A 13,497-nucleotide genomic window follows, 5' to 3' on the forward strand; every position below is an offset into this window, starting at 1 on the left:
AGGTCTGTATCCTGTCTTTGCATGCATTACAGGAGATCATTTAGGAGACAAGCTCTTTTTAGGAGATAAGTGATGTATTTTGAACAAATCCAGAACAAAGGAGGAGGTCAGAGCCTTTAATAGTTTTTACATGCTTTGAGGCATCCTTGGTTTAAAAAAACAGAGCAAGTAAATGTAGTTAATTAAATACAGTCATGAGAACAAATTAGGACACCCAATGAAAGCCTGCATTTTTTTTAAATAGTTACACATATGGGCATTTAATCTTCATTTTAACAATATTGGAAGATTCAGGTAATATAACTAAACATATATAAATCTATATAGATCTATATAATGGCATTTAAAAAAATCAATTTCTTGTGAGGAAAAGTAAGGACACCCCACATTTATTTGTACTTAAATTGGATAAAATAGTTGTACCACATAAGGTGCAAATTATTAGAACATTGTTACAGAGCATTTTAAAGGACGTTTGTATTATTTAAGCCTCAGATATTTAGTTTGGTTTACTCTTAATCGTTGAAGTGAGAGGTATCACCATTGTGAGATCTATAGAGCTCTCAGAAGCCTTAAGAAAGAAGACTGTTCATGGTTATGAGTCTGGTAAGGGATATAAAAAGATCTCAAAGAATTTTTAATCAGTCATTCCACTGTCTGAAACTCATTTGCAGTTGAAGAACATTTAAAACAACTGCCAACATGGCCAGATCAGGACCTCGACGCAATTCACCCCAAGATTAGATTGCAAGATGCTTAAAGAAGTCTCCAAAAATCCTAAAATATCATCACATGACCTACAGCAAGCTCTTGCTACAGTTGATGTTAAAATGCATGAATCTACAATCAGAAAGAGACTGCACAACTTTAATTATCATGGGTGGTGTGCAAGGAAGAAACATTTGCTGTCTTTAAAAAAACATGAGGGCAAGACTGACATCACAGAGGAACACAAATCCAAAAAATGGAATAACATCAGTCTAGTGAAGGGTATTAAAACGGTCTAAATACTGTTTCAAAGACAGAAATATTATCTACGGCATTATCTATCAATTTGTTTGGTATTAAATTAAAGGTCTGAATTTGGGGCAACACCAACACCGAAAGTATAACAATCCACTTTTTGAAGAACACTTTAAGAACAGAAATGTACAGTAGATTCCATACAACAAAATGCAAACCATTCATCAGCAGTAAGAACAGGAAGGCCAGATTAGAGTCCACAAAGAAATACAGAGATGAGATGCAGAAGTTCTGCAAGATCACACTCTAAGTGATGGAAAGGCTAAAATGAAGAGAAAGAAAGGGTCTGCACATGATCCCAAACATATGATCCCACCGGACAAGCACAGTCCATTTATCAATGTGCTTTGGACAGATGAGTCTAAATATAATTATTTGGACACCATAACAGAGGAAATGTTTGGCATAAACCAAATACAGCATTTCAGAAAAGAACCTCATACCTCATGATTTGAAATGGACTGTGCATTCAAGAAACCCCTTAAACATCAAACAGCTGAAAGAATTCTGCATTGAAGAGTGGGGAAAACTTTCTCCTAGTTGATGTCAGAATCTGGTCGATAGCTACAAGAAACGTCTCGTTGAGGTTATTTCAGCCAAAGGGGAAAATACTAGCTATTAGGGCACAGGGTGTTGTAACTTTTTACTCAGTTGAAATATAAATGTTTGTTGATTTCTTTTACACTCTGTGTAAACAAAGTGATTTTTGGTTGTTACAAGCAGTTACATCACTTTCATCTACAGGTACAAAGTAAAACAAGATCAGACCTTGACATTTTTTAATAAAGAAATTAATATTTAATGCGCTGTCCTAATTTTTCATGATTGTACATACTTTAATAAGATTATATTAGTAATATCTAGGGGAAAAATAGTTACTTAAAATTACATTGCTTACATTTTTGGATCAAAGAATAATGACTACGATCAAAATTGTTTAATAAAAATAAATGACAAATGACATACTTTTATATATAGTATTCATATAAGATATGAATTTAATCATATAGAAAGTTACCTCTGAGATCAGAAAGAACATTATGTCTGATAATGTTTATAATTAGCATAATTATATTAAGCTCAAAAAGTCACTAAAGGAGAGCATTAAAAATTTGAATTTTTATCAGAAACCATGAGTTTCTCATGGAGTGAAGACCTCACCTCAGAATCCAGCACCTGTTTTGCCTGGAAACATGAGTATGTACCAGTGGATTGTTCCAGAGAGTTCTGGGCCAGGAGTCTCTGATCCAAACTGCATCACGTTTGCTTACTACTCTACTGTGGACTTCATTAAGGACACAGTCAATGGGCTAGTTGGACCCCTGGTGATCTGCAGTAAAGGGACACTAAACCAGAACAGATAAAGACTGGATGTGGATAGAGAAATTGCACTTCTTTTCTTTATCTTTGATGAGAATATGTCATGGTACCTGGAGCAAAACATCCAAACCTATTATAACAGCTCAAAGCCTCTGATCAGAAATGATGATTTTGTGGAGAGTAATAAAATGCATGGAATTAATGGCAAGCTGGAAATGTGTCATGAGAGAGGGTAAACTGGTATCTTCTTGGGTTCGGTGGTCAAGTTGATCTGCACACAGTGCATTTACATGGTCAGACCTTCATCTACAAGACAGACCTGCCACATCGGGAAGATGTTTTTGACTTGATTCCAGGCACATTTCAGACACTGGAGTTGGTGGCATACACTAAGGGAACGTGGCTGCTGCACTGCCATGTGGATGACCACATCTGAGCAGGCATGGAAACCACCTACAGCATTAAGAGTTCAGTGCTGTGACTCAACATCTGGGTATAGTCTCCATCCTGGCTTTTATTTCTGCCCTCGAAGAGGGGCCTAAGAAAGCAGAAGAAATTAAAGGAGAAGAGGACAAAAGAAGAGGAATACGACTACTTATGAGAGAAGCCTGACAGACCAGAAATTTAAAGCTTAGTTACATATAAATCAATAAAAATCAGGATAGATGAAGAAGACTGTCTGTCTCTGTCTTGTATGCTGTTGTATATTTTTGACTTTGCATGCTGGTGAGTTGAATTGAAGTGTTTGGATTTGTGTTTAGGGTTTAACTGAGTTAAACTAAAACATTTTTTTCAGAACATGCTGGTGATCAATAATAATAAACAAAAAAAGAATGAAAAAAAAAGAAACCATGATGTTTATTTATTTATTTTTATTTTTAGTTTGTTTTTTTTAACAAATTGAACTGGAACTTTATATCACTGGAGATTAATGAGGTTATGCTGTGCTTTGTTCAACCCTTGTGACTCAACCACAATTTCCGGTGAAGCATTGGTAGGGTCTGTGAATGGCAAAAAGAGGAATGAATTTCATACTGAACCAAGGGAGGCACAGGTCTAATTATAGGCTGCAGTGCAATTTTTCCTCAACCACCTATTCATTTGATGGACTATTGTTGTGATTACTGATATGAATTCCAATTTTCACATGCTCTATGAGTCATACCTGGTACCTCTGGGTAATGATGTTCTGGTTCAAGCGGGTTGAGTGATCTGAGGCAGGGTTATATACTTACTTGTACTAAACTGTATCTGAAGCACAAACAATTCACACACAAATATAGCCCAAATGTGGATTTTTATGAAACAGCTTCATATATCAAACTATGATAGAACTAAACAAAAAACAATTTCAGAACCAACTGGGAGGTACAATCAAAAATACCATATAAAAAACAAATGAAAAATAAAGAACAGCACTGCTAGTTGCAAAACAGCCAAATGCCACAGAGAAAGATGTTGAATGTTGTTTTGACTTATTGTGCAAATAAAAACGATATTAGACAGAGGAGGACATGGTATATCTGTACTCTAAACATGAACAGAACTGAGAATAGAGAGTTTCAAAAATGTATGCTATAAATTAAAAACATCTATCCTCAATCTTAAATAAAAACTCAGACATTCTACACTCAGCTTGAATCCTACTTGGGTGGGTTTTTTCGAGATATACTTTCACTTGGGGGCTATTTTCTGTTTGGATTTCAGACAGAGAAAATGGGTTTCTGGCCAGTTCTGTGTGCCTCAGTGGAACTTGGAAGTGGTTTGAGTCACCATTACTGGAAAGATGTGAGGTTACTTTACTTTGCTTGCAAAATGTACAAAAGCTGTATTGCGAAAAATAGACTCTTTTCTCTGAAAATGTAGCCTTTATACATTCTTTAATAAATGCAAAAGGAAGTGAGAGTTTTTATGATGGGTTTAAACTTTTAAAATATATATTAATAGGCTTGTAAATGTGTTAACCTCATGTAAACCCATTCACCATGTATTTTCACGACTGGGTGCACTTGCTTAACTTACCTGGATGGGACCTGGATGCACCATGGGAAGCTGGTGGAGGCAGACTTATGTCTGAAGACCAGTGCTATGCTAGAAAGCCTTTGGTCCTGACATTTATAAAGATGTTGCTTTGACATGTACACCTACCTAAACATTGCTGCAGACCAAGCACTCCCCTTCATGGAATTCAAGGTATTCGTTAATGGCAGTGGCCTCTTTCAGCAGGATCATGTGCTGCCACAATGAAAAAATGTTCAGGAATGGTTTGAGGAACATGACTAAGAGATCAAGGTGTTGAAATGGCCTCCAAATTCCCCAGATTTTAATCTGATTGATCATCTGTGGGATGTGCTAAACAAACAAGTCAGACTAAAAGGTGCCCTTTGGCTGTCTGGGGGAATTATCATAGCCCCCTTTAGATTTCCTCAGCCGAGCAACAAGGCAATTAATGAGGAGCAAAGGAACAGATCAATGCCTGATGTAAGGGCAGGGAAAGTAGACGATGGGCCCGACTGGACCCATCTTCCACCCCGTGAGAGATCCTAAAAGGAAGAACCTGACCTAATAACAAAATAAACTAAATCAAATTCTCAAAAATAGCCAGTGCATATCTAGCTTTAGTTGACCCTCTTATTCAATACACTTTTATTCTACTGTCTGATGCCCATACCCTTCCAATCCTGACAACAATATCTGCTGCTTAACACACTTTGGCTTCTCCTGCAGCTCGTTATGCACCTGATTAGTACTTATTTTGTTCATTTCTTGAGATTCTTCAAATGGAAAATTCCTTTGTATCTAGTATGAAAGGCACAGTAGTAATTATATGCATTATGAAATATTCAGGGATTATTTGATTGACTGTCTGCAGATGATTCAGTTTGAGAATAGAAACAAAGCAAACAATGGAATGGGAAAAAAAGATCATTTTCTGCAGTGCATTAATATGCATGTTAGAGACTTTCTAAAGCGTAAAATATCATTTTATATAAAGAGAGTGTTCTGATTCAACTGTTTGTTTGGACTCGCTGTGTTCTTGGATGAAGTTGGATTTGTGCCAAGGGATTGGCCAGTATTAATGTACTTGTCAGGTTGATATGGTATAGTTGTCTCCCTCAATTTGGTATGTGATTTCATCATCCTGCTGTTTTCATTATGTCACTTTGTCTTTCTACATTGGAAGAATTTAAGCAGCTTTTTAGATTGCTGAGTGATTTTTCTTTTTGTTCCTCTCAACTGAACAAGATTATGATGAACATTCATGATCTTCTGAGAGAAACTCTAATGTTAATTTAGGCTATGAGAATAGAAATATCTTCAATTATTAATTAGCAGCCAATTTGATATTATTATTTAGAATAGATTTTAGTTTTGCTTTGTCTAATAGAGTTGTGATGAATGGACAGATGTTTTGACCTTCTATAGAGAAAGGGTAAGATAGATTGAGTATAATATAAGACAGAATGAGAAAGAGATGCCTGTGCATTTCTTTTACTCATTAATGAATTCACTGTATGTTCAGAGCTATGATTCTAATTAATTGAAAGGACAATTGCCTCCTGCCATTTTAATGTCAACAGGATGCTGAAAGCCTGAAACAGGGGGACTTCATGAATATTTGAAAGATATGGCAGAAGGTGTGTTTCCCCACCAAGGTAAATTATTCTTCTCTTTATAGCAGTCTATCCAGCATGCACATTCAGCCTGACATGTATTGTTGTGGATCTATAGGATGATAAGTAGCAGTATATTGAATACTCATGAGACACACATACTGTACTAGAGAACATTGCTCAGAAATGCATAAAGTAAAATACCATTTAATGCTTTAAAAAAGACAGTGTGTACTCAATTTAAGAAAAAAGACAGAGGCAGAGACTAAACCAAAAAAAAAAGTATGTGCTGTCCACCACTATGGGGCCACAAACGAGAAAAAGGGGAACCTATGACACAAGCCAAATGACAATGCAAAGTAATTGTTCTTAAAATCTTATTAAAAAAGCAATGTGAAATATGTGAAGGTGATTTATCTACCATTAAAATAATTATGGCTGTTGAGCTGTTGTTTTGGCAACGAATGTACAAATCATCCAAGAGTCTCTGCATTGTCTGCATTTTGCACCTTTTCATTTGCCCTTTATGAAACATTTAATGGTGAAAGCGTAAATGTAAAAAGACCTTAAAGCAAGAGCAAGGTTTCCACCTACAATACTGACTCACCAAAAAAGGATTGATCTACTGGCCCATTCTACTCATATTGAATTCTCATTTGATTTTTTCATGCACTGTGCTGAGGATAACAAGTCCCCATGGTGCCTTGGCTCTATTTACATAACATACATCCTTCTCTGTACTGAGCTGTTCTCCCCGCCAGTGATAAAAATGGAATTCCTGTCCTCTCAATGGGAATGGGTATGAGAATTTGAATTGTATGGTATGGTAATAGTATGGTAGATCAAAACAATACAAAGTACAAATAAACCAGTACAACTTTAACTGAAGAATCATTGCTCATTTGCTGAAATTTTGTAGAATCTTTAGCTGGGAGATTGCAACAAACGATGTTCACTAGTTGTTTGGTACTCTGTTTGGTACTCTGTAACAAAACAGAATTAAGCTAGTTGACAAAAGAGGTCACAGAAAAAGAAATGGCACTAATCCAAGCATAAATAATTAGTCATTATTAATTTAAATCTCACTCTCACTCATTTTCTACCGCGTATCCGAACTACCTCGGGTCACGGGGAGCCTGTGCCTATCTCAGGCGTCATCGGGTATCAAGGCAGGACATCAAGGCAGACTACAGACAATTTTCCAGAGATGCCAATCAACCTACCATGCATGTCTTTTGACCGGGGGAGGAAACCAGAGTACCCGGAGGAAACCCCCGAGGCACGGGGAGAACATGCAAACTCCAGACACAAGGCGGAGGCAGGAATCAAACCCCCAACCCTGGAGGTGTGAGACGAACGTGCTAACTACTAAGCCTCCGTGCCCATTAGATATTTGACTGTGGTAAAAATATCTCACAGTCCAATTAGATATTGGACTGTGACTGTTTGTCAGCCATGCTGCTCTGCTAATAGACAATACCCTTTCCTAATTGGTTGTTGGGTAAAATCAAGCTTTTTTAATTGCAGGGAGAAAAGGTTAACCATTATGTGAAACTCAGCTCAGTAGTTTTTACTCAGAGTTTGCTCAACACTGTACCAAACCTCCCACCCCCCACCAGAGAACTGGTCACCTGGTCACTCAACACCAGCTCCATCAGTAAGAAAGCCCAGCAGCGCCTCTACTTCCTATAAAGGCTGAAGAAAGCACATCTCCCACCACCCATTCTGACCAAATTTTTTAGAGGGACCATGAAGAGCATCCTGAGCAGTCGCATCACTGTCTGGTTTGGTAACTTGCACCTTCTCGATTCACAAGACCCTGCCGCGAATAGTGAGAACAGCTGAGAAGATTATCAGAATCTCTTTTCCCTCCACAACGGACATTCACACCACATGCTGCATCCGGAAAATCAACCGCATTGTGGATGACCCCACACCCCACCCCTCACACACACTCTTCACCCTCCTGCCATCTGGAAAAAGGTACCATAGCATTCAGGCCCTTAACACCAAACCATTAGTTTCTTCCTAAAAGCCACCAAGCTCCTCAACAAACAGAACTGAACTACACCGAACACACACACACTCACACTTAACTGTGAAATGCACTCAGTCAATTGCTGTGTTGGACCCCACATTTCAATACTTCATCAAAATGCTGCTATTAGACAATTATGTATTTTTAGTTGAACCCTCTCTGTTTATACAGTATGCACACTGGTCGGCACTGTTTTGTTTATTTGTCCTGTAATGATTTATTATGTTTATATAATGTTTATGGGGGGCACAGTGGCTTAGTGGTTAGCACGTTCGCCTCACACCTCCAGGGTTGGGGTTCGATTCCCGCCTCCACCTTGTGTGTGTGGAGTTTGCATGTTCTCCCTGTGCCTCGGGGGTTTCCTCTGGGTACTCCGGTTTCCTCCCCGGTCCAAAGACATGCATGGTAGGTTGATTGGCATCTCTGGAAAATTGTCCGTAGTGTGTGATTGCGTGAGTGAATGAGTGTGTGTGTGTATGCCCTGCAATGGGTTGGCACTCCGTCCAGGGTGTATCCTGCCTTGATGCCCGATGACGCCTGAGATAGGATCAGGCTCCCCGTGACCCGAGGTAGTTCGGATAAGCGGTAGAAGATGAATGAATGAATGAATATAATGTTTATTGTCTCACTGTTTGCACTAGATTGTGCACATTGAACTTTATGTGGGTAGGACAACTTTCTTTAATTACTTAGCTCTGTGTTGTTTTATGTAGCTATTGTTTTTTGTAGCACCAAGGTCATGGAGAAACTAAATACTAAAAAAACTAGTAACTAAAAAAACTAAAAATAGAAACCTAAATACATAAATATTTTAATATGAAAGTGTGAGCACTACTAAACTAAAAGACAAAAAGAATTCAAATGAGTTGTTAATTCATATTTGTTTTGTATACACACATGGAGAAAATTGTTGCTGCTCTTCCATTAAAGAACAAATAATATTTGCAACTGTAGTCACAGGGACGTCAAGCTGCTTGGACATGGTCTTAGCCTTAGCCTTTACCTTTAACATGCTTGTCTAGAATTTTCCTTCTAATCTCATGACAACTCTCTCTTTAGCCTTCTGTGGTCCATGTTCAGTGTGGTGCACACCATGATACCAAACAGCACAGTGACTACATTTCACCCTTTAAAAAACAAGACTGACTGATTACAAGTTTGAAGACACATGTGATGCTAATTAGGGGTACTATAATTTTTCATTAGTTTGTTTTTTAAGCAATGTCTGATTTTCATTAGTCAATTTTCAGTAAACTTTTATTATTACTTTTGTCAGTTTTAAGTAACTTAATTGACCACTGTGGGTTTTTCTTTCTTTTGGAAAGGTACCAACAATTTTCTCCACCTGTGTATACCTCTGTGGTATTTAGTATCACAAAAGCCTGCAATTTTAACAGGGGTGCATAGACTTTTTATATCCATTGTGTGTCATTTCTTGTTTTTTATCTGCTCTCTAGGAAATAAGTGGAAGTTTTTGATGCCTGTTGGCATTGTCCTGAATGATTTTTATGATTGTAAGTATTATTTCATAATTTTTTAATCTGTTTCTATAATTAGAAGTGGTTCACAAAGAAATTCTCTCTGTCTTGACAGTGGATTGTTTAGAGGCCAGTGGATACAAGCAGTAGTGTTAACCAGCTGTGTTGCCAAATATATAAATTTAAGGAGTCTGTAGGGAAGCATGGTGTGCCACAATCAAGTTAAATAAAACAAGTGGTACAATGGCAGCAGAAGTCAGCATTTGCAGTGTGTTTTCAGCTCTTTATTTCATACACTCAGAAGGATGTATTCAGGTGAGCACCGGGAGGATTTAACAGCAAAATTGTATACATTGGAAATTAGACTTTAAATGTAATTCTGGACATAAGTGCTACTCAGAAGTTGTGAGAGTTGTGCACACAGGGTCATTGCATGCTGACCATGAACTTGAGATTATCTTATATTATATTAGCTTGGGAAGAAAAACATTGTTAATTATAGCATCACTGTATAAGACTATGTCATGCTGAAAATGTTTATTTGGGCTGTTAATACACTCTGTCTAATAACATTTGAGGTCAATAGTATTATATAATAAAGTGCATTTTTCACTTTTTTTTGAAAGCAAAAGGTGATCTGTGTCCTGTGGGTGGGAGGAATGACTTATTTCCCTGTCAATCACAATAAAACTAATAAATGGATGTCTATTTGCTCTTGTATGCAGAGGAGGGCAAATAATGTGTGTGTGTTTTAAAGCATTTGTCTAGTCTTTTTAAATTTCCAAATGTAAAAATACTGACAGCTTTTTAGACCATTTTACTCAACTTGAGTGAATTTGACTAAATATGTGTATCTTTAATTACTCCGAGTTGTGTCAATTTTACAACTTTCCAACTGTGAAAGAGCAAATTGGGTAAATAAGGAAGTTTACATATAAATTTTTATTTGGATTCAAATGATTATTATTTTGACTGTAACAGAACCTAATTAGAGTCTAATTTAGTGTGCAGTGTGAGATAATTGGGACTGATGCCCCTCACAGTTTCTTTTAGGCATGTCACACATTTTGCCAATTAAACCTTTTTTAGATTAATAATTTTTTTTTAGATTAATAATCTTTTCCTAAATAAATCTGTATTCCCGATTTCTACTGAAATTATGCATGTTGCATGCAGAAGAAATAAGAGTTGTCATACATGTCAATGAGGGCACAGGAGTAATTACAGTATGCAAATTGGGGAAGGCATTCATTCTTATGGCCCAGGAAAGCTTGCTGTCATAGAAACAAAATTTGCATTTAATTGTTCATTACAATTTACTTTTGATATCAAGATGTATTAATCTAAAATAGTTAGGGAAAAAAGCAACCTATGTGCAGAGGGTCTGCAGGCCGTAACACTTTGTAGGTGAGATCAGAGGAGAGAATCACCAGACTGGTCTGAGTTGACAAGAAGTCTATAGAAACTCAAAAAAGCACTCCTGTCAACCAAGAACAAGAATCTGATGCTACCAAAGGGCACAGACTCACAAAACGGAACTGCCTTTTCTTACACATTGCTTTCTGAAAACCGATTAGATTATTCCAAATATTTACAAAATCTTGTTTGCTGTGGATAGAACCACTTGGAGACAATCTTTTACTACTGTTCCAGTCAGCTTTGCGTTCAGGTCGACATCACCAAACATTTGAAGGCTTTCCAACTGCAAACTGTTGTAGAAAGGGCATTATTTACATTTACCTTACTTACTGTCCAATATAACCCAGGTGAGGATGGGTTGGCTCAGAAGGGATATGTGTATGTGTGTGTGTGTGTGTGTGTGTGTGTGTGTGTGTGTGTGTGTGTGTGTGTGTGTGTGTGTGTGTGTGTGTGTGTGTGTGTGTGTGTGTGTGTGTGTGTGTTAAAAGTATTCAAACTAGCCCAACCTTGTAACCCAGTCATAAGTTTTCTCAGTTTTCTCCTCTCCTAAAAAGTATGGGAAGGAGAGAATATGTCTGCTCTAATGAACCTCTTTTAGAGCTTATTTCAGTTCTCATTTAAATCAGTATGGAAATTTTATGGGGTAGCAATTTTTTTATTGTACTTTTTTTTAGAGTTTTTCAGGGTTTTTTATACCAAAAGTAACTGGCTACAATAAATGGTATTGCTTTGCTTTGCTTTACCAAAAAATAGTATTGCTATTACTGTACTACTGTATTCAGAGTAATAATGGCCATGATTACTAGTTACTATGCACTGTACATGGTATATGAGTATCTGTGCATGTCACAGAAGCTGTTTACTGTATACTTTAAGCATGCACAGTCAAAAGCTCTGCAGTTGTTGAAAATGCATGAACACTCACTTCAAACATGCCCTTCAGCTGAGATTATCTTTTGCCTTGATCCATTTATCTAAGAACAACTAACCTTTCTAACCACATTAATTCTATTTGAATATGTGTTGTGCTACTACCATGTGTTAATGGTGAATCATCAGTTAATTAGTCACATTTAAATTCAAATGTGTGTTGGCTGCTTGAAGAGGGATTCAGAACTTGGCATCCATCCTTTTAAAAATAGCCCACCAGAGAGACAGGCCATAGGATATAATTATATTCTTCTATAGTGAAATTCTGTGCTGGATGACCTGTAGACACTGTAGAGATAGAGATCTGGTCAGCACAGTGTCAGTACTATTGCAGGGGGGTGGGAGAAGAAGAGGGAAGGTCAGAAAGCACTCTATTCAAAACGAGATGTCTGTGGTGGGTGTGTTTGCATGTTTTGATTGAAGGACCAGATTATTAAGTGAAGTGATTTTTTTTTAGAAAACAGTTTCTGAATTCATGCATAAATTTGACCTGAAATATAATCAGGTCTTCTTTTAAGCACTTAAGCTTTATAGATGGGATTCAAATAATCAAATAGCAAAACATAGTTTTACCATTTCTAAAGAATCTGACCTGAACTAATCTACTGTGAGGGGGGTGATTAACAGAGGTACTTAATGTCCTCATTTGTTTATCTCTCAATGAGTGGTTTTCAAGTTAATATCAAGGACAATAGTGAAAAACATTACAGGAAATCACATATAAGCCATAGGGTAACATGAAATAGATGTCACTCTTCCACTGAGTTCTCAATTTTCATCAGTCTTACATCAGGCAAACATTGAACAAGAACAGTATACATGGCACTAGAGTAAAAGGAAGCCACTTACCATCTGAAGGTTCCTGAAATCCCTGTAGATAATCCTGTAGATAAGCCAGAGGCCTACTGGAAGAATATACTGTGGACATATTAATCCAATATGGAACTTTGTGGTTTAAATTAATAGTATTATTTTTAGCTAACACAAGACACGGCTTTCTGAATATCTTGTCCCAGCAATTGCCCTCAAACTTTGTGGTGACATGCCCTAAGCCTGTTGAGGCACATGTTGTTCTCCTGGAACTGCCTACTGTATGTTGTTATCTTCATTACACAGATGCAAGTGCAGGAATAAGGAACAGAAACCAAAGCAAAATCCACATGGCAGAACATACTGTAACAACTAGGAGCAAGGCTGCAAAACACAAAGACCGGAGGACAAGACTGTAGACCAGTAAACACCCTGTAACATCAACAGGAGCTAGCCAAAGATAATGTGAAAAACAGAAACTTAAATAAGGTAACTTAACTAATCATTAAACTCAGAATAGGTGAGCACAGTGAACAGAGGAAATAAAGGAAGAATGGTTCAACTTACATTTGCAGAGATAATCTAACAGGGAAATGTCCCAAATACGTATCTGTTACAATATACAACACTCATGTCTATAAACTTTTACATTTACAGTTTACAATTGTTTGCAGTTACACAAAAATGGAGCCCTCAGTCTACTGTGAAAACATCAATTTTAAGTAACCTGTGTAAGGTGATGAATTTAAAGACTATCCTTGCAACACTGTGTAATAAATGGTAATACACCCTAGACAGAATCCTTTAAACCACATCACAGTTGCTCATTTATGCCAGGGGCAATTTAGAGTAATTAATCAACCTA

General features: G+C 37.1%; 1 protein-coding gene across 2 annotated transcripts in view; it reads left to right on the forward strand.

The window, feature by feature from the left end:
- The window catches only part of LOC132861279 (ras-related protein Rab-26-like), a 73,271-nt gene that overhangs the window by 13,018 nt on the left and 46,756 nt on the right, over positions 1-13,497 (forward strand). The window lies entirely within an intron of this gene.

The sequence above is a fragment of the Tachysurus vachellii genome, chromosome 18 (genome assembly GCF_030014155.1).
Source record: "Tachysurus vachellii isolate PV-2020 chromosome 18, HZAU_Pvac_v1, whole genome shotgun sequence".
NCBI lineage: Eukaryota > Metazoa > Chordata > Actinopteri > Siluriformes > Bagridae > Tachysurus > Tachysurus vachellii.